Below are 27,837 nucleotides of genomic sequence, written 5' to 3'. Positions count from 1 at the left end.
TTCACATAACAATTTATAATACTGCTCTAATAAAACCCTAACCTGAACATCCTTCCTCGCTTTCTCTGGTTTTCTCCCTCCTCTGCCTCATCACTGGAGGTACCATTTATATGGTCACTGCTGCTGCTGCTGTAACCATCCTCACACTGTCCCAGTGAATACAGCTCATCTTTTTCATCTTCTGTGCTAGTTCCCTCATCTGATGAACCATCAGGTGGCAAAACTACAGATGTTGCCACTCTTTTTCTTGCAGCGTAAAACATGCCCACAGAAATTCCCTGTAAATGAGTAAACCTCTGTTGAATTAATCAGTAATACACATTTAATTGTAAAATAAAGAGTAATAAATATTTTACAGCTTTATATGATTGACTATCTATAGAGTATAGTCCTCAAAACACAGGTATATGTGAGAGTGAGTGTTCTTATTTTATACCCCTATCTGGACAATGTATCCCCCAGGATACAGACATTCAGTGCCTGATTATCAAAGCTGTGTATAGGCAATTCATTATTTTTAAACAACAATACATAAAATCATACTAAAAGAACAATATTTTACTAAAGCAAGTCGTACCAAAATATAATAAACATGAAAAATATCAGAACTGACCTAATGACCTTGGTCTTTGTCCATGTAGGCTGCCATTTTGGAATTTGATCAAAATATATCAGTATAGTTTTGAATGCTGGCATGAAGTCACATGACCTTGTAGTTGACCTATCCCCTCTTAAGTTTGTCCCATAGTATGAAGTACAGATACTTAATGCCCCTCCCTCCCACAGCCTGCCAGATGTCTGTATCTCCCAGGATACATTTAGGCATATAAATTTGGTCGAGACAACTTGCTGAAGGTCAAAGCGAACATCACAATGGAGAAGAAAGTGACTTTGAACGTGGCATGGTTGTTGGCTGCTCTGAGTATTTCAGAAACTGCTGATCTACTGGGATTTTCACACACACAACCATCTCTAATGTTTACAGAAAATGTTCTGAAAAAGAGAAAATATCCAGTGAGCAGCTGTGTGGATGAAAATCCTTGTTTATATGAAAGATCAGAGGAGAATGGACAGACTAGTTGGAGAAGGTAGAAAGGCAACAGTAAATCAAAAAACACTCATTACAACTGAAGAATGCAGAACACCATTTCTGAGCACACAACACATACAGCCTTGAAGAAGATGGGCTACAGCAGCAGAAGACCACACTAGGTGCCACTCCTGTCTGCTACAATTGGCACAGGCTCACCAAAATTTGACAATAGAAGTTTGGGAAAATGTTGCCTTGTCTGATGAGTCTCCATTTCAACTGTGATGTTCAGATGTGAATAATATGGGTAGTTAATCAGAGGAGCAAATCCTGCAGATCTAGAAGGAAAGAAACCGCTGAAGAAACCAGAGCCTCCAGATCCCCCAGCTCCTCCAGAACCATCAGAGCCAGTTCCTCCACCAGCTCCTCCAGTTCCTCCACCAGCTCCTCCAGAACCTGTTTGTCCAGCAATACACAGGGTTCACTACAACATCAACTGTAGCATACACGCTTAGTCTTTTGGAATTCCAAAGGAGATGACAACTCAGATAAGAACACACTCTCTTAGGATGGGGTCTAGGACCCGCGTCAAACTATCATTTTGGACACTAAACAGGTCCAGAATTCTCTCCAAAAAGAAAAACACCATTAATGCCAAGGTTGAATTACAGCATGATATTTGATTCTTGCCACAACAACCCACAGTTTCTGGAGAAAACTGATTAAATGTTTCTTTTACAGCAAATAAGGACATTCAGACCTCCTGCAGAGGGATGGAGTTCCCTGCAGAACATTAACACCTTGGAAGAACCATTTGAAAGACAATGATTCTCACTTTATGCAGTGAATGTTTTCTTTTAATCAACACTTATCCAGACTTAATCTTCCTTCCCCCAGGAATGCCATGTTGCCTCCCCTTTTTCAGGATCTGATAAGGACAGGGTCGTAAAATTATACGACCCACATGGAGAACTGGCTTGAGACTGGTACCAATTTTGGAGATGTATTTTGTGTTTCCATGTTTACCAAAGTAACAGTGAACACTTTCTCTATCACATACTCACAATTCATATCTGTAGGTTATATTAACATGGAATTATTAAATGCATAGGTGAAAGTAAGCCGGAACGCACCGGAACGCCATGCCGGTAAGAAATATACTGGCCTCTTCTACCGGAACGCCCCGGAACGCCTCTGAAAAGCAACTTTCACTCATGCATACAATGGGAGCCCTTTCTTTTATCAAGCAACATTTTACCGAAATAAGTGTAAAATTGATGAATACATAAAACTCATCTCCAGACTACATCTTCTGTGACGTGTTGAACAAGGTTAATGCGCCTGACGAGCACTAGGCTATCATATGTATGATACAGTACTCGCTTACCGTGATAGGTTGCAGCTTGTAGTAGGCAGTCACTCGCTGTAGTGTAACGTTAATCCAATGTCCACTGTTGTGTGTTTTTTTGCAGACAACAGGGTAGTCATTTTTGCAAAATAAACAAAACATAAATCCACAAGTAATAAATTGTGAAGTTTCATGCGTCGTGAAATACTCTCTGACTCTCTGTCATGCGAGCAGCATCACTCCTTCCGCAAACAAGCACACGTGGAAGTGAGGTAAACTCAATGCGTTCTTTTCATTGGATGGCTGGTTGCCTTGGTGATGTAAGTACCCCCCCCCCCCCCCCCCGTCCCTGCCTCCCGAGACAACCAGGACAGGTCAAAATGCAAAGAAAAGTTGACAATATTTTCAAGAGGAAGAGGGATGACAGGCAGGTTGAGGAAAAGAGAGCGGAAAGTGCAGAGGAAGCACATGGAGCAGGTAGGCTATGCAGTAGACCAGAGAGGACCATGAAATCTATCATTCTGTCAAAAATGGCTGACAATGTTACTAGACTAGAACACAAAAGTAGGCTGTAAGATTTTTTTTTTTTTTTGTAGCCTACATTTACTGTGGGCCTAGGCTGTAAGCCAGCTGTGCAGCTGTCAGCTAACCTGCTGCAGCATGAGATAGCCTACATTTTTTTTGTAACACTGAATTAATTCAGTGTTACGAAAAACCAGAGTACTGTTCCAATTCCCATCCTTTCTTTAGGGCCAGAAACAGCCACTAACAAAAACTGCTGTAAAAATATATAAGATAAATATTTTTTTCTCTGTTTTGCATAAATGTGTTAATTTACTGCAGTTCTGATCAAACTAAACATTAATTGTATTTTTTTTATTTAAATATTTTAAATGCCAATTTTATAAGTGGTGTCACTGATTTGGAAAAACACACAAAATGACTGATTTTCAATCTAAAAAATTATTCGAGCCTGGAGATTTTTTTTACCTGTTATCACAGTGTTGGATATAACAAAGATTTTTAACAAAACTGACTTTGATGCATTGTTAGTTTTTGTGTACCATGAGATTTTATCTTTTTCTCCCTTTCATACAATTAAGGCCAAAAAAGCCACTAACAAACACTACTGTTAAAATTTTACATAAAACTATTTTTTCTGCTTTTTTTGTATAAATGTGTTAAATAGGCCAGAAGTCTCATTTTAGCAGGCTAATAACTCTGACATTGGGGTCCGATGCCTTATGTGAAGACATGGCTGGCCAAGGGAAGGAAAGCAGCCATCTCAACTACAGGCATGGCTTGCCACTATAAAGAAAAGGAAGACAACTACTACAGCCCTCTGTGGAAAATGTGGAAATCTCTGTAATTCCATTTCCCATGTTATCATTTATGAGGCACAGTGCCGTAAATGCAACAATCTGTTATTTTGTGTGCAACAGATAAAGGCCAGGGAAAACATTGGTTAGCACTATCACCTGCTGGTGTCACAGAGTAGTGCTACTGCACTACTAATAATGTTGTTATTGTTCTAATGTTACTGGTCCGTGTATATTTTGGTAATTGGATTTTCCGTTCTAAAGCAGGTATTGAAAAACAAAAAACGAGTGGTTATTTGATTTTCGTTTTCAAAGGCAAAAATTAAAATTGAAATACAAGGCTTTTTTCCTTTTCACGATCAAAAAGGGATATACGAATTTTAAAAAATGCTTTGATTTTCATTTTTTATTTACAAAAACAAACAAAAAAAATAAGTAAGAGACAGAAACGAAAAAAGGTCCATTTTTTCATTTTCTGAGACCGGAAGTGGTCATCAGCAAGGGTGGAGCCGTGATTGGTCAGACTGAATCAGAGCCGAGGACTCTCTGTCCCGTCCACATTTATCGGCTTCTGCTGTTTATGGACGCTGCTACCGCTGCTGCTAACAACGTTAGCTTCCAAAAGTGGAGATAAACTCTACAGGTAAGTGTTAAAGTCAACTTTGTAACTAGTTGCACTCTTTTCTACTTCTGGACAATATCACATATAAAGCAGTGAAGTTACTGTAAGTTAACATCAGACTGTTACCTCTGATATAAACATGTTCTAACATCGTGTTTTAAAGTCGTTCTGTAAATCTCAATTTATGTTTCCTAACTTTGTGTTTACACTGAGGCTAATCCCGGTTAGTCAGTGTTATCTATTAGGTGTAGCTAAGTGTCCTGAAGGTCACAGCTGATCAATCATAAGTCATCAGTCATAAGGGAAACTACTGTTTCGAGGCGCAGTTCATTAATGATCAGCAGACAGAAATTAATCTATGTTACCGTTCCTCCACAGAACTCTGTTACTGATGAATGTTAATCTCTCAGTTCAGTGAATGAAGAACAGTTCAGTTCTGAGTTCATATCTCTGTTCTTTGCTTCAGACATTTTTTTCTCTACAACAGTGTACGGTCAGATAACTGTGGAGCTCATGTTAATGCTAATGATACATTAGAATAAAAATAATAAACTTTATTGTCCATCTAAGGCAGTAAAACATTCTTTGGCCTCAACCAGGAAAACAAACATTTCTATAAGATTAGAAAGTAGGACAAAATACAACACTCTGTCGCGTTTCATTCATAACCTGATGTGTTCACTCTGATATTTAAAGTTCCAGCAGTTGGACTGAAAGAACCTTGGAGATCTTTTCCTCACTGTTCGTGTCTTTTCCTTCCAGCCTTGGTCTGGATCATTTGGAACATCTAGTCTGATGGACTGAAAGCTACAGAGAACATGAACATCCAGCTGTGGTTGTCTGAACAGTCTTCTCTCCATCACTGTGAGGAAGAGCAGCACTGATGTTCTCCTCATCCTTCCATTAAGAACAATAATGCTGCAGATTCAGCTCCTCTCTTCATAATACAACTTGTCTTGTGACTGTTCAGTTTTTACACTTCACTGTCAGCAACACATTATTTCTTTCAACCATTTATTACATGTGTTTCCACATTTTTAAAGTTCACAATTGTTAAATAATGCAGTTTTTAAATGTGCAATGAAGGAAATAATGAAGCTCTTGACCTGAATGTGTTGATGTTTTAATGCTACATATCTGTTACAAATAACATGGACTTTTTATATTGTACAGGGTTTCTGCAGATATCAACCAGTCAAATTTAATGCTTTTTAATGCAATTTTAATGCTATACTGTAAAAATTTTAATGCCGTGACCATGAACTCAAATTACACGGGTTTGTTTTTTTTTTTGTAAAAGATGATTTGAAAACCCTACATTTGACTATTTCTGAATCTGGGAACCACCACTGAACACCAATGGGCTGCAGTCATTCGCTGAAATCCATGTTTTTGAGCCATTTTTGCTGGAATTTGTGTTTCCCCATTTCCCAGCCTGGTCCAGCCTGCCAGCCACTTTAAAAACATGTAGTTTTTAGAAAGTGTACCCAACCGGCTGGAACAATTATCTCAGTGCTTCGGCATGTTTACGCAGATGCACATATCTGACAAATCGCAGTCTATAAATATATATTATTGTCAATTATTTTCTTGAAAACTGCAGAAAGAAATTTTAATGCCACCGAGAATCAAATTTAATGATTTTTAATGCCATTTAAGGCCTTCATTTTTGCAAAATCAACTTAATGACTATTAATGCCCTGCAGAAACCCTGTTGTATTTGTTGTATGTCCTTCTGTCAGTGAAAGTTAAACAGGAAGTGGTTCACTGAGGATGTCGTCCATTCAATCTCCTTCTTCACAACCAGATGAGGTTTTCCTTCTGTTGGCTTCACTCAGAAGATCCTCACAGTGAACATGAGACACCTGAGATGAAGAGAGATGTCACAGTATCAGCATCAACAGCAGAGGTTCATTTCAAAGTGACCCTGGAAAGATTTCCTATTTCATATAGTTTTCCAAGCACTGAACGACAGAAAGACCTGTAGTCACTTTAGCTTTAGGAGAGGATTTTATTATCCAGCTTATCTGTGCTGCAATTTAAATGTATTAACTGTAGTGTTCATCATTATTTTGGACATATTCTGGGAGGTTATTTTTCTAATCTGCACTAAGATGTACTACATGTGAATCAGTCATTAAACAATGTTAACGACTAGAGAGTAGATTTACTGTTTTCTCCAGTTTATTACTGTGTCTCCACACAGTTTTATTAACTAAATGTACCACATTACACTAACACAACACACTTCAGCTGTTTCCATGAAACACAATGCAAACATCGTTAGCTTAATGCTACATTAGGTTTAATCAGGCGACGACTGAGCAGCTCGCTCGGTTAGCATAGCATCACAAATTTAGATTAAAGCTAATATTTACTGGATGCTAACTCTCTTCTCTGGTCAATACACAAAGAAATAAACTCCACCAACATCTGGACTGCATGGCACACATTATATCTGACACGAAAGTTGCATATGAAGTACATTAAAAGCGGTACCGATAAGAAAATAAACATTTAGCCTACTTACCGAACTTTCAGTGTCTGCTGGTAGAATCAGCCGATGGTCGCAAAATGGTTAAAACAAGCCAACAGGCAGGAAAAGTGTCTATGGAAAAGGTTCTGCTTCTTCACCGACAAACCACCAGTGACCATATCAGAATTAATCCAATCCAGGAGAGCAGAGTCTCGGCTACATCCTCCAGACTGTCAGTCATTCCAGACAAACTGTCAATCAGGTTATCACGCCCCCTTGCGTCGCAAAACTTAATAAATAAAAAAATCGATATTGATTTATTTTAAGATCGGCCACTTGATCTTTCATTTTGACCATGAAAACTAACAAAAAAACCCATTTATTTACAGTCTATGCACCGTACTCTGTTTGGCTCCACCCTTGCTGATGACCACTTCCGGTCTCAGAAAACGAAAAAACGGACCTTTTTTCATTTCTGTCTCCTACTTATTTTATTTTTTGTTATCGTAAATAAAAAATGAAAATCAAATCATTTTTTAAAATTCGTATATCCCTTTTTGATTGTGAAAAGGAAAAACGCCTTGTATTTCAATTTTAATTTTTGCCTTTGAAAACGAAAATCAAATAACCACTCATTTTTTGTTTTTCAATACCTGCTTTAGAACGGAAAATCCAATTACCAAAATATACACGGACCGTTATCTCCCCGACTTCCCCTAAAGAAAATCAATGTTTGGCCATATATTAAAGTATGTGTCTAACATCTTACATTATGCACTCAAGGATGTGGACAGGAGTCAGAAAAGAGCAGGATTTATCAACATCTGTCTTGTACGATGCTCGCACGCTTTGTGCACAAACTAAAAAATTTTTCTGAGTTGCACAGTTCCTGCAAGAATCTTATCTTACTTTCACCCCTGATTAAATGGCTTGTTTAATTCAATTTCTTCCACAGTCCCACAGTGCCCCCTACTGATGTTGGAGGATACGATAATTTCGGAATGAATGTCATTATTAACCTTTGAATTTATTTCCCATTAAGAATGTGAAAGGTGAAATTTGTGCTATTCATTACTATATGTATGACATGTCATCATATCTTCACTGGGACATATATTTTAGTATCTAGAGCACATTCACATATAGTTTGAATGAATTAAATAACGTATTTGCTAGCATGCATAATCAGGGTTGTGTCAAAGTTTGGTTGACGGGATTATAGTGAGGAATAAACAGATCGCGGATGTGCGTTTAATATCATGTATTTTAGTTCATTCTTAACCAACATCAATTCCCCTCTCCCTGAAAACAAAGGAGAGTGATCAGGTTACTAAAAAAATCGCGTGAAAGTTCTTTCCTCCGCCCAGACGTCTCCTGGCCAGATAAAGGCCGGACAACTGCTCTCACTCTCTCTCTTCTCTCTCTTTCCCCTCTTGACTTGCTCCGAAAATGCTGCTGAGCGTCTCAATTTTCTTCTCTAAGACGCGTTTTCTTTATCTTCTGAAGTTCCTTTATTCCAGAGTTTGGTCTCTTTCACCAATTCGTTCTGGACATTTTCGTAATTGAAGATAGACATCTTTGCTCACTTTCAACGCAAGCCTGAATTATTTTTTTCTTTGATCCCTAATTTTTGACAAGAACTAATTAGAACCAGTTTTCGTTTTTTCTAAATTTTGCGGCACCTGTCCAGTCAACATCCATCACATGGCTAACACAGGCCAAACTGGAACGAGAGCCACCATTTTAATCAAGTGATTTTTTCATCAACCCCGGACACCGGCTCTGCTCATCGCTCAACGCCTCAGAGACCTGCTGGTCCACATCCACTTGTGCCGAACCGAGCTCCCACGGCAGGACATCAATGCGTTGCCATAACGACGGTACGACGCTCCGGAACCCACGAAGTCCAGGCGCGTGGTAAAGACGTGACTGGCCCGCACGTCCCAGCCAGGAGGAGACTGATTGACATTTCTACTGACAGTAAGAGATCAGCTGAGATTTCTCTGTTCCTGATTTGGGTTGATGTCACTAACCACTTGATTATTTAAATCCAACCACTTCGTGTTTTTTGGGGGAATCAATTGTAGTCCAAATTACTGTTTCATTGAGTCATGTTGTCAGCTTTCTGTCACCATAATCCTTAACCTTTAATATGCTGATTTGAATCTGATCCACACACACACACACACATACAATCTCACATACACACGCACACACACACATGTATTCATGCACATACACACACATCACATTTCTCACTGTACATAGCTCACCTTTATTGTTTTGGTAGAATAGTTAATAAATGTTTTGACTTAGACCAATCCACCGTCTTGTGCGTTTTCTGTGTGTGAGAACTGAAGTCAATTTCAACCGAGAACTTTAGACTTTCAAATATCAGACTGATCAACTGTATTTCAACAGGAATCTCCTTGAGATTCTGCATAAATAATAATAATAATAATAATAATAATAATAATTGCCCCTTTATTTTAACAAGTGCAATATAATCACTTCAGTGGTTGCACTACATCAACTGAGGAGTCAAGTTCAATTCATATCATATCATTCATATCATTCATATTCAATTCGTTTCATCTTGCCAAGCATCTTGTCTTGACCTCCCGTCATCTCCGAGGACAGACCGATCTATTCCCTTAAACAAAGTAAAACCAATCAAGCAGGTAACATATGCCTATTATGTACATAAAACTAGATTCATGCGTAAGCCCCATACAAACCAGAAAAATCTCAGGATGCTCTGCCTTCCAATCCTCAGTTCACTACAGAAACTTGTCAAGTCACAATCTTACCCAGATTCCTCTTCCACTTCGAGCAAGTCGTCACAGCATCCAGAATCCTTGCCTCTGGTCACCCCTTCTGTATTGACGCAGCTTCCAGGTGAGGGGTTCTGGGCAGCCTAATCAAGGCTGTGGGCCTCAAGTGTATCCACTTTTCATCTGCTCCAACCCTTGAGACATACATTACGTCCACTCTTTGTTTTTGTTTTTTTTCTTATGGGAGGCTTTTGGGTGTTCACCAGCGTGGGAGCTGCTGATGACCTCTGACTAAGTTTTTCTCCCACACCGCATCAGCTCAACTCAGTCATCAGTTACATAATGATACTTTGCATGTAAAATACAATCAAACTTCAAATCAAAGGTATGGTCCTTGCTAGTTAAATGGAGATAAATTCTTTAGCTGACGTACAGGAGCAGGACAACACCTCAATCACGCCCCTTCTTGCTGTATGCCTATATATACCACTCTGCCCTTCCCACTTGTTCATTCTCGGTTCTTGTGCCCCATCCACCCATCCTCCTTATATTTCTGTGTTCTTTTCCTTCTCCTACAGGATCCGCTCGCCCAGAAGTCTCTGTTGATCTCCAACTAAGCTTTTTCCCATACCACATCAGCTCAACTCAGTCATCAACGACACAATGATCATTTCAATGCAATAAAGAATCAAGCTTCAAATCAATGGTGTGGTCCTTGCTAGTGAAATTATCTAATTTCAAAACTGTATTCTTGCTTTCATGCTCATCTGCCACAAAATGTATATATCTTTTTTTCATTATTTATGTACATTACATCTTCACCCATGTAGGTTTGGTCTCCATGTTTTCAGCTGCTAAATACTCAACCTTCTGCACTAGCTACTGTAACTAAGACTGGACAGCTAATCAATCTCAAATTGAAATAGGGATTTAAAACAATGCAATTACCAAATCACAAAGGCAGCAAGCCCATCTGACCCTTTCTGTCTTCCTTGTGTAACAGTCACATTTTGATGGTATCTCAGGTTCTATTGCTCTATCACACTTAGTAAGTCTATTACACAGTGAACTGAAGCTTGACTGTAAAATATATCACAAATCAAACTGCAATATCAGTCAGAAAAACTGAAAATAGATCTTTCAAATTGTTCAAAACTACAGCTAACTTTGTCTGCTATTTAGTGCTAGCCACTTAACATACAGTGCATTTATCAGAACTTGTTTGTTGAACATTGCTTTTGTGGGAGACGGGGTTGAGGGCTGAATAAGTGTTACGTGTGGGTACCAAAATATGTTTACTATCCTCCAAGTAGAAGCCCAGAATAGAAAACTGAATGTGTATCACTGCAGTCGAGTCATTCTCTGCTGTTTATTGTGACCATCAACCATCCTGCCACAGCACAGCCGCTGACTGTTGTTCGAACAGATGACTTCTGATTAATGGAGGTCAGAAGCAACTGTTTGGAACCAGAATATCAAAACAAACTACCGTGACAAAGTGTCATCTATTACAGGACCAGACACTGTTTACAAGCAGTGTAGATACTTTCTTGCTGATGATATTCTCATCACTTCACGATGACAAAAGCAGACATCCTAAATTATTACCGCTCAGCTCGTTAGGTTATTTTATCATTTACATTTTCAAAGTTAAAACCATTGTACTTCAGTTATTTTGTAACTGATTATACCATTTTTAAATTTAATTTGCCCAGACTCATAATTTACATTGTGAAAACTATGAAGTGTTTGCTTGAAATCTGAATTACATAAAATATGGATATTCATAAAGATATCTGCAAAAATTTCAGCTGGAATTTTTTTTTAAAAAGAACGCTAACTCACTTTCCATGCATTTTTTTCCACACATTGAAATTTGAGGCCATGTTGGAATGACAACATTTCAAGAATTGTTAATGATAAAAGCCTTGACTACCGTATTATTTCTTATGATGGCAATAATTCATAAACTGCAAAATTAGACAGTACATCAAGCATCACCTCAAATTTCAATGTGCAAAAAATGTATTGAAAGTGAGTTGACAGGCAGTTATTTATTCATTTTTAATTATCTCAGAAAGTATTTGATATATCAAGCTTTGCACAACATTAATATCTCACAATGAAGTTAATCTTTTACCTTTTGGGGTAGTAAAATTTCATGACTTCATCATTTTATTCTTGACCTTTGATTGCCAAATTCTACTCAGTGCACGCGGAAGTCCAAGTGGACGTTTGTGTTAATTCTGAAGAAACGGCCTAAATACATTCCCAAGAAATTGAATACACAAGACTGAGATGGACAGACATACCATGTGAAAAAACAATCCCTCCAGCCACAACTGTTGCTGGCCCAGAGGCTTAAAAATTGCAAAACTGTGTTACTAGAGATGAGATTTCAGTTATTGAATCATTTCATAATGTATTGCTTCATTTAAAAACATAAGCATATTATCCATTATTTCACAAACACACAGTTGCACACACTACACCACATACAGTCCTGGCCATCATCAGTAGAAAGTGTAGTTTGCACTGTTGCTTATACTGCAGTTTCTTTGTGGTCAGTCTCTCAGCACTGAACTGAGGCTGGATTTTTTTTTTTTTTTTTTTGCTAATTAGACCCAAACAAACAAACAGCAGACGAGCACAGCTGACAGGGGGGCCGATAGGAAATATGTGACAGCGCATATTTAAAAAAAAATAAAATAAAATTTAAAGATAAAGGGAATGTCATGCACAAAATACACACCCAAACACACACACACACATACTATGTTGTTCTATCATTGTGGGGACCTACCATTGACTCCCATTCATATCTAACCCCTAACCCTAACCTTAACCCTGACCAAAACAATGCCTAACCCTAAAGAAACGTTTTTACACTTTTACTTTTTTCAGTAACAACAACATGGCCAAGAAAACACTGTTTAAACAGCCCGATCTCACGAGAATTCGTGAAACTGTCACGTAAGTTTTAGTTTCGGTTTCGTGCGCACCAACGCGATTTCGTCATGTTTTTCGTGCCGCTCACCACGAAATGCGCACCAATGTATTTTAAACGGAGGACTTTTCGTGCCACTCAGAACGTATTTCAAAAGAATGTGTATATTATATTTTTAATGTAAAACCGTGGCGAATCCAACGCTATATTTTGCATGACATCGTCCCTAAACATAACCCTAACCATAACCCTAACCATAACCTAACCATAAGCCGGTGGTACACTTACCAATTTGCATAGGAATTTCAAGAATGTCCGGCGGCCGGCGGCCGCAAACGCAATCACACAAGCAGTATACGCCGATGGACAGCTTAGATCGTCATGAATCCGCCGGTATAAACCACTTTCAGATGTGATTACCACAGCGAAAAACATTTTGTGGTGAGCGGCACGAAAAACATGACGAAATCGTGTTGGTGCGCACGAAACCGAAACTAAAACTTACGTGACAATTTCACGAATCCCCGTGAGACCGGATTGGTTTAAACTAGTGAGGACGGAAATGAGGTCCCCACAAGTGACATTGTTTTCGGTTATCCTACAGTTGTGGGGACATTTGGTCTCCACAAGTATAGCCAGCACCTGACCACACACACACACACACACACACACACACACACACACATCAAATTCTTGGATCTATGAGGCTTTTTTTTTCAAAATTTTCTATTTCAATGTTTTTTATGAAATCATCTCAACAACTTGGAGAAGTCTGTTTTGGAGATGGTGCAACAGAAATGTTCCATATGTTTGAACATTGTAGCTTGATTATATCTGCCTTCCCCATTAAAATGGATGCAAGTTGAATTTTGTTTTCAGTTAATATTTTTTGCAAAACAGAAAGCATCCTTGTTGTTCCGAGGCCATGAGTAGGTGGGAAAATGTTTTCTTTTTTTAAGATGAATAACCAGCTGAACAGTCCACCAAGAACCTCTTTTCTGTAAATATCTGTCGCCATACTGGCTACTTCCTGCTTCTGTCCTTTCTCTTCATCTTTACTTTCCCACCTCTCTGTTTTTCTGAATGTCTCTCTTTGTCTTTCTCCCTGCAGGAATCAAGGGAAAGAAAACACAAAGATAGCAGGATATAACAACTCCGACTCTTGCCAGTGGCGACAGACTGGCATTTCAGCTGATTGGCACTGCAGGCAGTGAACATGGTGACACATACAGGATGTTAATGAGAACCACGGCCTGAGGATACAGTCACATTCTAGACTCTGGTGCGTGTGTAATTGATGAGCATTTTTTACCATTTCAGAAAAAGACTTCCCGCTTCCATGAAGACATTTGAACATCATTAAAATGTGTGTCTCTGTGTTTGTGCATTTTTATGTATATTACCAAAGGCTATAATTGTACATCTGCTAACTTTTTTACCTCCCTGTATGTGTCTGTGCTACCGTCTACTTGATTAATTCTTTAATCAATCTCTCTACCTTCCGTCAAGCCCATTTATCTGTCAATTTATCACACAAGGAAGAATTCTAGAATCAGTCTGGTGGCCTCAAGGTCTCAGGTTTGAATCCCATGGGAAGAAAGTTAAAGACAAATCTCCTCTGTTAACCTTGGGTCTCTTGTGGTGACTGACAATTTGTCTTGGTTTGTGACTCCAAAACATTTATGCATGGTGGAGCATGTTAATCCAGTATATTAGCATTATTTCATTTTTCTTCTTGGTAGCACTTTATAACACGGCCTGCGTCTTACTGTGAAGGTTCCGGTCTCTTTCAGCGTAATATCCTCAACTGTTGGGGTAACTTCCGACATGTACCATGTCATTTTGCGAAATCTAAGGGGAAGTTAGGCTCGTGTCTTATAGTGTAAGTATCGGTGTCTTAGGCTGTAGTTTCCTCAACTGTTTAGGGAACTCTCCAAATAGGACCATAACATTTTGAGGAATCTATAGGGAAGTTACACTTGTGTCTTATAGTGTAAGTACTGGTGTCTTACAGTGTAGGTTCCCATGTCTTACTATGTACTTAACAAAAAACTGTACTTTTCCTTTACATGTGCTTTTATTGTACAAACCTTGACGTGTCACTTCCTCTTCAGAATTACCATGGATATAGATTGTGTAGACCAATGATAAACTGAAAATGCTGTAATGTATTCTGAATGTGTTTCACACAATGACAAGACATGCAGATGAATAAAATATCATTTTTCTTTAATCACACCTAGAACCCAATTGGTAAATTCACCTCCAGTGAAGTATCCAGCCCTTAAGATCACATTTGACTTTTGCTTTCTGTCCAACTAAGCAGTACTTCCACTGCAACAACCCAGTACTTTACCATCAACTACTCCCTAACGCCTGGAGACATGCTGGATTACTTAATTCACACTTGTTGCCTGTACTTACTGTTTAACTACTAACTCCTTTTCCTGTAACTAGAGGGTAACATCTTGAACCGGGCCGGATTATGAAGATCACACTTGTTGACTTTACTTACTGTTTAACTACTAACTCCTTTTCCTGTAACTAGAGGGTAACATCTGTAACCGGGCCGGATTATGAGGATCACACTTGTTGACTTTACTTACTGTTTAACTACTAAGTACTTTTACTGTTACTACTCTTCAAACAACAACCCACCATGCAAAACATAACCAAGGAACTGTATTTTTAACATATTTTGAGAAAAAAACAACTCACTCTGATAAAAACGTTGTAATTTTCAAAAAACAATTATTGGACATTTTCTACAAGAACTGGAAACAGAATTGAACAGAACAATATATCAACATTGAACACTGAACATATTTCAACTGAGCATTTAAAATCTAAAACGCCATTTAAGTGGCAGGAGTGTGTTGCTGTTTTTCATTTTTTGTATTTTGTCCATCAGTGCAGGGCAGGATTCCACATAGGCCTTAAGCTGCATAGCATGTGCCTTCAGAGTTGTCCCTGCCTGAAAAGAGGGGACATCAAACTCCCCTTCCTCAGATGCAATGTGAACCTGCAATTTCAAATACGGATTTGTATTACAGTATGGCAGTACTATACATGTTAACACAAGACCAATCATTTCCCCCCTCCCCACTTCAATTGTTTTTCTCCCATCGTTTGTACTACTGAATAGCAGCTAAAAGCATTTGTAGTAGCATTTCAAATAATATTAATTTTCTCATGCACTGGAAATTGTACCTCAGCAATAATGTTGGTCAACGCCATCGTATTTTTTAGGGATGCCATGTCGCTTCAAAGCCTGTGCAAGGCTTAGTGTGGCCTTGTAGGTCTTTAGGACATGCTTGTAGCGAATCATCACCTGTTCTGGTGTTGTCACTGCAAATGACAAGAATATATATATATATATATATATAGATAGATAGATAGATAGATAGATAGATAGATAGATAGATAGATATATACATAGGTATTAAATAGCATTCCCATACTTGTAACATTGCTTCAGCATAACAAAAAATATTTTGCACGTGAAACAAAACACAATTCCATTCACAGCCCACAACAATCATCTTTAAATAAAAATGTTAATTTTTTTATGAGAAACCATTGTGCTTTGGGTGTTCCCTGCACCTGTTAGTGCCTATTGAGTAAAACACTTCTCACCAGTTTCAGATATGATCCAGCCAAACATACTTGCAAAAACTAAAACTTTGTCAGGGTGGCTGTTGCCAGGCCTGGATAGTGCCCTTCCCTCATGTCCTTTTTAGGTGTTTCCTGTGGCTGGGTGACAGGTGATCACCATCTCTTTCATCAGCGGGATCTGTGACAGGTGGCGCACCTGCAACCGTGGCTGCATAAAGGGAGACACCACCCACCCTCCTTTGCTGGATCGTAATCAGTGCTCGTAGGGTTCACTGCCTATGTTTTAAAGATTCTGTTTGAGTCCTGTCATCCACTAACCGCTGCTGTCCTCCGTTCGTTTCAGGATTGGACTATCTGGTCTGGCGACTACCCACCTGGCAGTCATTGCGCCGTCTTCCACCCGGCACGCCGTTCCACCGGTTTCCAGTCCTGCTGTGACCCATCCCGAGCATCCCCCGTAAAGACTAGTATTGTTGTAATCGTAGTTTTGTTGGTTGAGACCGTAACCGTAGAGACCCGTAGCATTGCTCACGTAAGAGCAGCCGTTTGTTATTGAATTTTTCATTGTTTGGTCTGCTAGAGACTGCTGTAGAATTAGAGTGACTCGTAGTATTGCTCAGGAGGGAACAGCTGTAACCCGTTAAAGTACGGCGGCCCGCGGGCGGGCCGTTTTTTTATCGGTATACGCTTTTTTTTAAATAGAAGGACACTGCAAACACGATTATACAAACACTATACACACATAGAAAGCTGAGATTCTCATGAATCCGCCGGTATAAACCACTTTCAGATGTGATTACCACAGCGGGTAATATAAACACATTTATCCAACAAACAACAAGTCATGTAAACGTGCACAGCTCACCTGTCGACGCAGTTTGGACGCTCGTTTCTGGTCATAAAAGAAGATAATCCACAAAAACCGGCCAGAACCCAAGCTTAGCCATCCAGAGGAAACAATCCAGTATAATACTTTGGCCAAAACATGTCTCGAAATAGGTAAAAAATCCAGAAAACGATCGGCTCCGTGCGCGTGCACGCGGCGCGTGGTGGCGCTGTGCGTTTCATATTCACTGCATCTTTCTATTATAACTTTATCATACACGGTCCTATTTTCTTTGTTCGCGATTCAAAATGGATACTGGAGGCTTCTCGACCGCTTCAAACCGAACTTCAACCAATCAGGTGACTCGTTTCCGCCTACTTCGGCGATTTAGCCAACCATGGCCGAGTCTGACAGATATCGATTACATCACTTGATTGACTTGTTTCTCAGCAAATCACGCCGGAGGAAACGTTAGATTGACAGGCCTGGTAGCCAATGAGCTTGCTGAATGGCTTGCCTATAAATCCCGCCTCTGCCAGCGGCTTTATATGATATTTCATTCGTGAGCTCCGGGCTCCACCTGCTGTTTCTCTGTATTCCTCTCAATCTGTGTGTGTGATCGACACTGAAGCCTATCTGAAGTGATTTTTTGAGTTCTTTATGAGTTTTTGGAATGAAAATGAAGTGGAAAATGAAGTGAAAAGGAATTTATACCATTCTGTAGAGAGTGTGCACAGTGTATAAAGAGTGTATCCAACATTGACAGGGGCGGAGCATATCAGTACAAATACATGTGTGAAACACTCATTTCTTGTAGTATTGCTCTGAAATTTTGACCTGAACTATGTAAGACCCCAGGCTTTTGCAATATTGTGTTTTCAAGCTGTTGCAGTGCTGCCACACTGATTTTCAGGTGTTTTATTAGGGAAAAAATGTAGGCGAGAAAAAAAATTCATCCTAATTCAGTGTGTTCCAACATACATAACTCTGTGCCAGTAGCACCTAGAGTAATTCTGACTGCACTGGGTGAAAATTCAGGTTGTCAGCTTTCAAATGAGACCCCAACCATGCATGTACTCCAAACAGTTCAAGAACAGCATTCAATTTACTTTCTGTACATCTTCAGTAGAAATTTCGGGCGGAAATTGACCAAACCTTAAGTGCGGCAACCGAGCCGCGGAGAATTGCAGAGGTTCCAAGTTTTTGTTATTCGGTAAACGCTATAGTTTTTCAAGCCGTGAGTTTTCGCTTTACTTTCCGTTTTTATTCATAGGCCGATCTGTAAGCTCTCAATTTTAGTTTGTGAATAAAGTTTGGTGTTGCATTCACGTGAAGTCTGTTCATTCCTTGCACCTGAGCTCTCCCTCGTATACCGTAACAAACTTACTCCTTTTAGAGAAAAGTCTCCCTTTGGACTTCTTCCTCTTTGCCTTTTTTTTCTTGGATGAGGATGAAGATGAATCCGAAGATGATGATGATGAGGTGGAGGATGATATTGTTGAGGATGAGCTTGTTGATGAGTCGGATGAAGGTTTCCTGTGTCTCTTTTTTTTCCTAGGTGAAAAAAGAAAGAAAAATCGTTTTTTTGCCTATAACATAGTAATTATTTCCAGGATTTATTTTATTTGATCACTAGCAATACTATAAATTAAAAAAAAGGTCCAAATCTATTTCAGAAAACTAAAATTTGTTACACCAACCTGATGGAGGAGGAAGGAAAGCCTGTGCCTGCTGCCGATCCTCTATTGCACTTGACAGTTCAGCTCTGAGCTGGTCACACTTGTCCAGGACTTTTTTTTTCTCTTCCTTAAGTTTGTTTAGCATAACTGTTGCTGTGGGAGCTGTGTTCTGACTGCTGGTACCAGCTTGGAAAAAATAAAACAAACAAAAAAACATTTATACTCAGAAATGTTGGAAAGAGTAACTTGCAGGTATTTTATTTCAAAACCTTGAATTTACGTTATTGTGGGATAATTTTAGTCCAATGCAACACATGTCAATAGAATTAAATCATTGACATTTTATATAGGGCAGTATTTGGGCCAGTGGTTAACACTGTTCTGGGTCCTGGGTTAGATTCCCTATACTGCGATCTTTCTGTGTGAAGTTTCTGGGTTACTCCCACCTCTAAAGAGATGTATATGTGGAATAGCTTGACTGGTGACCCTAAACTGGCTATAGTGGATGTTAATTATCTTATTTTCAAGAAAAATCTTGGACTTGCCCAGATTATACCACATTTTCAGCAGAAACATCTGCAGAGGCAAGACAGGTTGACAAGCATTCTGAAGAAATTAAAGCGGCAGAGTTGGCTGTGTGTCCTTCAGCCGAACTTGTTGGACAGTAGCTGGAATGTCACCTCTCCTCCAGCTCTTTTATGACTTCAATTGCAGAAAAACTGCATTCATCAAACACACATCAATACACTGTATTTGGAAAAAAAATGCTTAAAAACACATTTTACTCTACTGGATGTATGATATTTCATTCTCTGCATAGCTTGATTTTTAATGGCACTTTCACTAAATGTTTGTATCTAATCTCCAAAAAAAAAGTCTCACATTAGTTAATACAAATAGCATGCAGTATAAGAACTAGTATGTTTAGCATTTCTTTTATTTAAAGGACAGATTTTTGTTAAATAACACATAATCTGACAAATTAATAAGTGTAATAGGTCTGTCATGTATTGTATTATAATTATACTTTTATAATATACAATATACTATTGTCTCTAACAAGGCTTACTGACTGCCAGTGCTGTTGACTTAATTTGGAGCACTAACCTTCAGCCTCATTTCCAGGTTGGCTGTCAGTCTCGTCACTGATCACAATATCCATTTCTGTATTTGTATCACTGCAAAGGGAAAATAATGACAAAAACATAAGCCTGTAGTTTACAAATACTTGATGGATCAAAAGAAAAACTTAGTATGGATGTAATGTTTCTGGTCTATAGGGAAGCTGGAGGGGGAAAAAAGGCCATCACTACATTAAACTTGAATTTAGGGGTTCATCAGTGGTTCATCAGTATGTTGACAATATGGCATATAATATTGTAATGGCATTTTATTTATACTCTATGATAACAACACAAACATATCCAACAAACATAGAAGACACAATCAGCAAAAGCCCATTACAAAGTGGTTAAGCAAATTTTTATGTTTAGCATTTTAGACAAGTACACAGCAAGTTATTAAGCCAATAGTAACTTTAGAGGCAAATACAAACCTTTCTTGTTGAGCAGGCTCCGAAGACTCTGAAGCAACTGTAAAGACAGCATATATAGTTAAAAAGCACTTAACTTTCTAAGGTGTGTGGTTAAGAGCCCTACAAGCTGCATTTGACAAGGGCTCTATATATATATATATATATATATATATATATATATATATATATATATATATATATATATATATATAATTAGCAGAGTAGCCGAGCTGGGTCGTATTTCATTGCGGTTGGTGACTTTATTAAGTAAAAGTGATTTTGTGACAATCATCACCGTGTTGGTATTCATTTAATTTGGGCACCCACTGGCAAAAATATAAATGACCTGTTGGAGCTTCCATCAAAGTCCCATACCTTTTTTCTTTTGGGGCCCACTTGCACGTGTTGGCAACGTTATATTGGCTAGCATTAGCATGTTGTTCAAGTACTTTAAAGTACACTTCTGAGAAGAACACCATGCTACGTGGAATTAAAAGATAAACACAAAGCATTTCACAGACATCCCACAAACATACCACCCACCCACACACATGCAAACAACAAAAATACACACATTTAACTGCATGCACGTTACCTTCGGCCAAAGTTCGGATATCACTTGGAGAACGAACGTGAATTACGACCTCGTCGGAGCTGCTCAGGAGCCGTACGACCAGTAATTTGACTAGGTCGTCTGGGTAGCAATTGTCCCATACAGCTTCTCCTCTCATATGAAGTCCAACACCGTATACTCTCGTTTTGTTCAATAAATTTATAATATTCTGTGGCATGTCTAGACTTTTCGTGGCAATTTACCAGCCGTTCACAGCGGTGCAAAGTGCAAATCGTGTCATCCAGTAGCGGGATGGATTTCAACAGACCTGGCAACTCATGCATTGGCCATGACAGTCACGCATTTTGTCTTAGGCAAAATCATACAGTCTATGGGCAAAATCCCGCGGTGACAACAGTGGATCCAATAGTTTAGAGGGCCTCAATCCCAGCTAAAAAAAAAATTAACTGGAATGTTTACATCTCGACAGTCATAATGTGTCCCCTTAGTTGCTTTTTTTTTTTTTTTTTAATATCTCTACACTGCATACTGTGGCCATTTGCCTCCATCTGGAGGATACACGCAATGACAGTGTTATTGACACTCAACCCGGTCTCACGGGGATTCGTGAAACTGTCATGTAAGTTTTAGTTTCGGTTTCGTGCGCACCAACACGATTTCGTCATGTTTTTCGTGCCGCTCACCTCGAAATGTTTTTCGCTGTGGTAATCACATCTGAAAGTGGTTTATACCGGCGGATTCATGACGATCTAAGCTGTCCATCGGCGTATACTGCTTGTGTGATCGCGTTTGCGGCCGCCGGCCGCCGGACATTCTTGAAATTCCTATGCAAATTGGTAAGTGTACCACCGGCTTATGGTTAGGTTATGGTTAGGTTATGGTTAGGGTTATGTTTAGGGACGATGTCATGCAAAATATAGCGTTGGATTCGCCACGGTTTTACATTAAAAATATAATATACACATTCTTTTGAAATACGTTCTGAGTGGCACGAAAAGTCCGCCATTTAAAATACATTGGTGCGCATTTCGTGGTGAGCGGCACGAAAAACATGACGAAATCGTGTTGGTGCACACGAAACCGAAACTAAAACTTACGTGACAGTTTCACGAATCCCCGTGAGATCGGGCTGTGACACTACATCGGCATCATGAAGATTCACGGGCAAGCAACAGAAACAAAAGAGGCGTGGGAATTCTGCAACAAGTCAATTAGTGGATTTTACATTGTAATTTGCGAAGGCTTCAAGTCAGGATGACTTTCAATTAACGTGGTCATTACATATATCCTGAATGCTAATGTGAACCTACCAGAATAAAGGAAATAACATTTACCACATCCAGCATTTCTTGTGGGACAGACAATCACTGTTCCATCATTGTCTTTTTGTGATGTAATAGGATGTAGGCCCCACCTCCATTCACGAGCAAAAGTTTTTCACCCCCAGGCCACATACATTGACAGTCATTAAAACTTTGAGACCATATTTTTCAAAATAATTTTTATTTTGAAGCCCTGAACTGGATTTAAGTTCTCCACAACAACACCACATACGCTCCCAACCATGAGAATGATTCTAATTCTAATTCTCCGGTCGCTGATCGAGGGCTTGTTCCTTCTGGGTGTTTTCCGTGCTGCAGAACTGGCCCGTTGTACCAATACATCCGGTGGCAACGCCACCACAAACAGTAACATCAATTTTTATAACAGAACACATAGCTTTGAAATGATTCACACATGGTGCAGTTTCCTGATGTCATGGAGCAGGCGGCCAAGTGGTCCATGTCTGTGTACTTTTCCCAGCCAGCAGTTCCACTCAACAAATTTCAGAGTTCTCTTGAGAGACTGCTCTGACAGATTACCCCTGTACTTAAAAACAAGGCCTTTGTACGTACGCCAGGCACGCTCAAGGTGCTGAGTGTGTGCCCCTGTTTGTGGATGTATAAAATAACGTTGGTGGTTAACCTGATAGTGTATAAAGCCTTGCTGATGCAGATTGTTGTAGGCCCTCCAACAGTCGCTAATAACTTCACTCCCTGGCCTTACATATTTAACCACAATATGCTCCAATTGCCTCCTGGTACGCTGCCTTACAAGTTTCAAAACTGGCCGTCGACGTTCCCCTGCTACCTCCAGCATGCCAAAAACCCATGATCTTCTCCTCCAAGTTCTTCCGAACCTCCCACGATTGTACTATGTAAAAACAGACAAGGAAAAGTAGTGAGCATATTTTCCCATTACTATCAAACATGGCTGCTATGCCACACACAGCATTAAAACCTAAATATTTGCAGCTTGTACAATGAATACTGCAAAACCTTTCGTTTGTGGCTGAATTTGCTTTCATCGATGACAACAAAAGCACGTTGTCCTCCGATCCTCATTTTTCTCCTCCTTTCAAGGCGCTTCATTGCGTGAACACAGGCCTCACGGAGACGGTCATATACCCTGGTGATAGAGGTGCTGCTCCCACAAATGCCATCTTCAATCAGGTCGATATGTCTCCTCCTGATACCTTGGGCAAAACTGGAGAGACACATTTGTAATAAAAAATTACACAGGTTAGATAGATAAAATACAATTGTTTTTTTTTTTAATTATGTGGGTATGTTATATGTATGTTTATGTATGTTTATAAATGGAAAGACATCAATTACACACATAACACCCCAATAAGTAGCACCACTCTTGCTGACTTACATTTAGTCCACAATCTTCTCTGGCTAACTATGGCAGCAATACATTGTCCTTACCACTACCATGATACAGTGTATATGCAATAGAAATACAGGAAATGTTTCAAATAAATCATATTTTTTGGATACTTTCTGTGACATTGTAATATCTGCATAAAGTTTTATTTCTGACAGATGACTACATGCTAGCCATGACAAATCATGATATATGATAGCATGTGATACTCACTTGTGCATAATTTTAAGCCAAAATGAAAGGTTCAAGTGTGAACCTTCAAATATGGAGCCAGTCCTAATGGATCTGGAGATGTCTCCATGCCTTCTTCTTCTGCATCTCCTGTGGAGAAGACAAAAGGAAGTGATTGTATTAAGAATTCTTACACAAAAATAGTTTATTTTAGTTAAGTTGAGTTTACCTAAGTGAAGTTGGGTACATATTTGGTTGAGAAGAAGTTATTTCACATTAAATATATCTTAACTGTTGAAAAACTTAAGACAATTATTATTCTTCAGTTACATTTAGCAGGCAGTGCTTTTGTTTAAAGTGTACAACAAACACAACATTTCAGGCTGTATGTTCTAACTGTAGGGAGAACAAATGCATACAGTTTAATTGACTGCTTCTGCAGCAATCTAGTGCCTGAAGAACTCATAGTAGGAAGGGACAGAGGCTCATCTTGTTTTTGGTAATTCATTGTAATGTTTTGGAACAACAGAGGAGAAGTGTCTTGCAATAGATTTATATCAATTACATCACTTTGCTATTACCTAATAATGTCAGATTCACTTTTTATCTAAAAAATATATATTCTGTTAGTCATGCTTGGGAGACTCTTTTATACCGCACAGTTTCATAGCGTGGTTGTACTTTAATGACAATATGTATTCTAGGCAAATATTCCCACAAGTACAAAGAAGCACAGTGATGAAAGTCCGTTAAGTTATTGAGTTGATGAACATATCCATTCAGTAACTTACCACCTATATCCATCCCTTCGACAAGCAGCTCTTGTCATTTTCATGTGGTGTCCATATACAGGGCACCTCATTGTCCGTGCAAGAAGTTTTTTTTTGTAACCACTTCAGTAGGGATGATCCACCCTATTCTGCTTTGTGAAGCAACTGTCTTGCCATGCCTAAGAGACACAGAGCAGTACTTTTGTTAAAATTATTCACAAAACTGTGTGAAATACATTAACAACCTATATTAACCATTCGATACGATTTTCACACAGCTGTTGGAAAGATGCCAGTGCCATAATACGTATGACTTTGAAAAGCCATACTTTTCACAACTCTTTTATTCATTTCTGCCCTGATATAAATGGTCTATATCTCTGGAAATACAAGCTCTAACTCAATAATCTTGGTATCAAAATAAAGGTAATGATTGTGGGATTGTGGGTAACCAGGGACACCTGCCAATACTAGTAATAATAAAAGTAAGAGTTTTGGCATGCTTCTGTCACAAACCTGTCTCTGGCTTGTGTGGACTCAGCCTCTGATTGGCTGGTGTTCGTTGCTTTGTCTGACTGTTGTCCAGCAGTGAACACCAGTCAGTCATTTCACACCAGTCTGTCGTCAGATAATGTCAGCATTTTTTCAAAAGTGTGTGGAAAGACTGAAATTAATCCTCGCATAGTCCGATTGCTAAAATATTTAAATCCATACCACTACGCAGTGAAATTAACAACCTAAAGTTAAAAGTGCCAGACAACTGTGAACGTCATACATGCCAATATGCCAGAATTACAGGTGCTTTTCACATCTAATAATTTCGACAGTCTGCCATTTCTACTGTTGTTCAAGTTGATGGGATCCCATGGCAAGTGAGACTTAAATTACAAGGGCAAACGCGTTTTCAAAGAAATATTTGAAAACGCGTTTAAGCACAGCGCTGAACAGGCTAGAATCTCCGCTCTTGTATTATGAATGATAGCCTATCAAGCCTATTTTAACGTTTACATCGAAATACTCAAACTGACCACATCTATGGATCATGTGAACCTAGACCTAACGTACTACTATACTTTCTAATGAGCAACATATATCTTAGTAACTTTGGCACCAAACAAGCACACTTACCCGAGAGACAAAAATTGTCTTATTTAGCGCCTGCTTGGTCTTCGTCGTCTTCTTCGTCTCCTTCTCCGTAGTCGTCTTCTTCTTCTTCTTCTTCTTAAAAATTCGTCTTCTTCTTCTTCGTCTTCTTTTCTTGTTACGTTCACACCGGAACTTGGGCATGAACGTGACGTTTGGTATTTGTATAGAGGCCCAGGCAAGATGGCAGACCAGATGCACGAGGAAGGTTGAGCTCCGTCTGCCTGTCCCAGTTTTTCCTTGGAGAACTTGCTTTCTAACCCTCGTTTTCTTACACTTTGACAAGGTAAAGTCTTTAACTTTAATATTTTAACACTTGTGATTACGGCCGTTTTTTGTGGAATATTTTCATCTGTGTGTAATAATGAACCCGGAAATGTGAGTCGCGCTGTGTACGTTGGAGCCGTGTATAGAGAACGGATGGATGAATATTCGTTGTTTGTCGGACAAATGTGTTTATATTACCCGCTGTGGTAATCACATCTGAAAGTGGTTTATACCGGCAGATTCATGAGAATCTAAGCTTTCCATCGGCGTATAGTGTTTGTATAATCGCGTTTGCATTTTCAGACATTTAGCAAATTGCTTATGCAGATCTCAAAGTGTACCGCGGGCGGGACACTGAAGCGCAACGCATCCACTATTACGTTTTAATAATTGCATGTGTGTAAAGTTTCATGTAGAGTTTAAATTAATATGGACACAAATGAGATGTGCTAACCGTTAGCATGCATTTTGAATTCTATGAACGTTAGTGTTACTGTTTGTATATTGTTGTCCTTAGAGAAGAAATGTCGAGGCCTCGATGGAAGAAATGTCTGCCACTGAAGAGCAAGGGTGCGGCCCAGTCCGGTGTGGCGAAGGGTGGCAAGACTGGTGAGGAGAAAAAGCAACATTCATCCTCTCTTTTTTGCCTGACAGAAAGCCATTTATAGCATGGAATAACGACAAAGTCTTTTTCAGTTTAAGAATAGATGACATGGAGTTATTTTTGTATTGACATTAAAGTACAAATGTGTGGTCATGAAATCAATGACCAATACAATCAATAAGTCAATATACGGAAATAATAGTTTCTTGTGATCTAAAGCAAAATTGGTTAATGCTGAAAAACCCTGTCATTCTTGTATTCTTTTATGTTTTCTAGCACAAGTACAGGTTGCCAAACTAAAAGTGGAAATTGCATGTTTACACGATGAGTGTAACTTTTTGGAGGAACAATTGGACAAGCTGAAGACATCCTCTTCCAGAAGTCCACTCGCAAGTATCACAGCAGGTCCAGGGCCCTCAGGTTTGTGCATTTTTGATGTGTCTGTATATAACTTATAAATTACATAAGGCAAGGCAAGGCAAGGCAAATTTATTTATATAGCACATTTCAACAACGAGGCGATTCAAAGTGCTTTACAAGGACATTAAGAACAGAGGATGATGATTATTAAAAGAAAGAAAAACAAAAGAAAACATTTATGAAATCATTAAAAAAAATTCAGAACAGTAAAGAGATCAAAAACAGAAGTCAGAAACAAGGGCAATTATTAAAAAACAGAACAGTAAAAAGATCAAAAACAAGAGTCAGAAAACAAGGGCTGTTTAAAATAACTGTCATAAAATAAGAGTTAAAATAACTGTTAAAAGTAACTGTCATAAAACAATATTTAAATTGATTTAAAATACTTTAATCAAAAGCAGCTGAGAACAGGTACGTCTTCAGAATGGATTTAAATGTGCTGAGAGTTTCAGCTGATCTACAGTTTTCCGGGAGTTTGTTCCATATATATGGGGCATAGAAGCTGAATGCAGCTTCTCCGTGTTTGGTTTTTACTCTAGGAACAACTAGAAGATCTGATCCAGATGACCTGAGTGGTCTGGGTGGTTCATACAGAGTCAGGAGGTCTCTGATGTATTTTGGTCCTAGACCATTTAAAGCTTTGTAGACCAGCAGCAGGACTTTAAAATCTACCCTCTGAGTGACAGGAAGCCAGTGTAAGGACTTTAAAACTGGAGTGATATGATCTCTTTTCTTGGTCTTAGTGAGGACTCGGGCAGCAGAGTTTTGAATCTGCTGCAGTTGTTTGAGTGTTTTTTTAGGTAGACCTGTAAAGATGCTGTTACAGTAATCAAGCCGACTGAAAATAAATGCATGGACTAGCTTTTCCAGGTCCTGCTGAGACATCAGCCCTTTAATTCTTGAGATATTTTTTAAGTGATAGTAATAATAACCTACCATAACATCATTGGTGTGCACAGACATTTTGTGGGGCAGGTGTTCATTGATTAATAAGGGCACTTTTCAG

The 27,837-nt window shown here is 39.0% G+C and overlaps 1 protein-coding gene across 5 annotated transcripts in view; it reads right to left on the bottom strand.

Moving 5' to 3' along the window:
• raly (RALY heterogeneous nuclear ribonucleoprotein) overlaps positions 1 to 27,837 on the bottom strand; it is a 261,998-nt gene that overhangs the window by 128,538 nt on the left and 105,623 nt on the right. The gene's annotated exons all lie outside the window — the stretch shown is intronic.

Source organism: Acanthochromis polyacanthus, chromosome 5 (genome assembly GCF_021347895.1).
Source record: "Acanthochromis polyacanthus isolate Apoly-LR-REF ecotype Palm Island chromosome 5, KAUST_Apoly_ChrSc, whole genome shotgun sequence".
NCBI classification, from domain to species: domain Eukaryota; kingdom Metazoa; phylum Chordata; class Actinopteri; family Pomacentridae; genus Acanthochromis; species Acanthochromis polyacanthus.
This window is presented reverse-complemented; position numbering and strand designations above follow the sequence as displayed.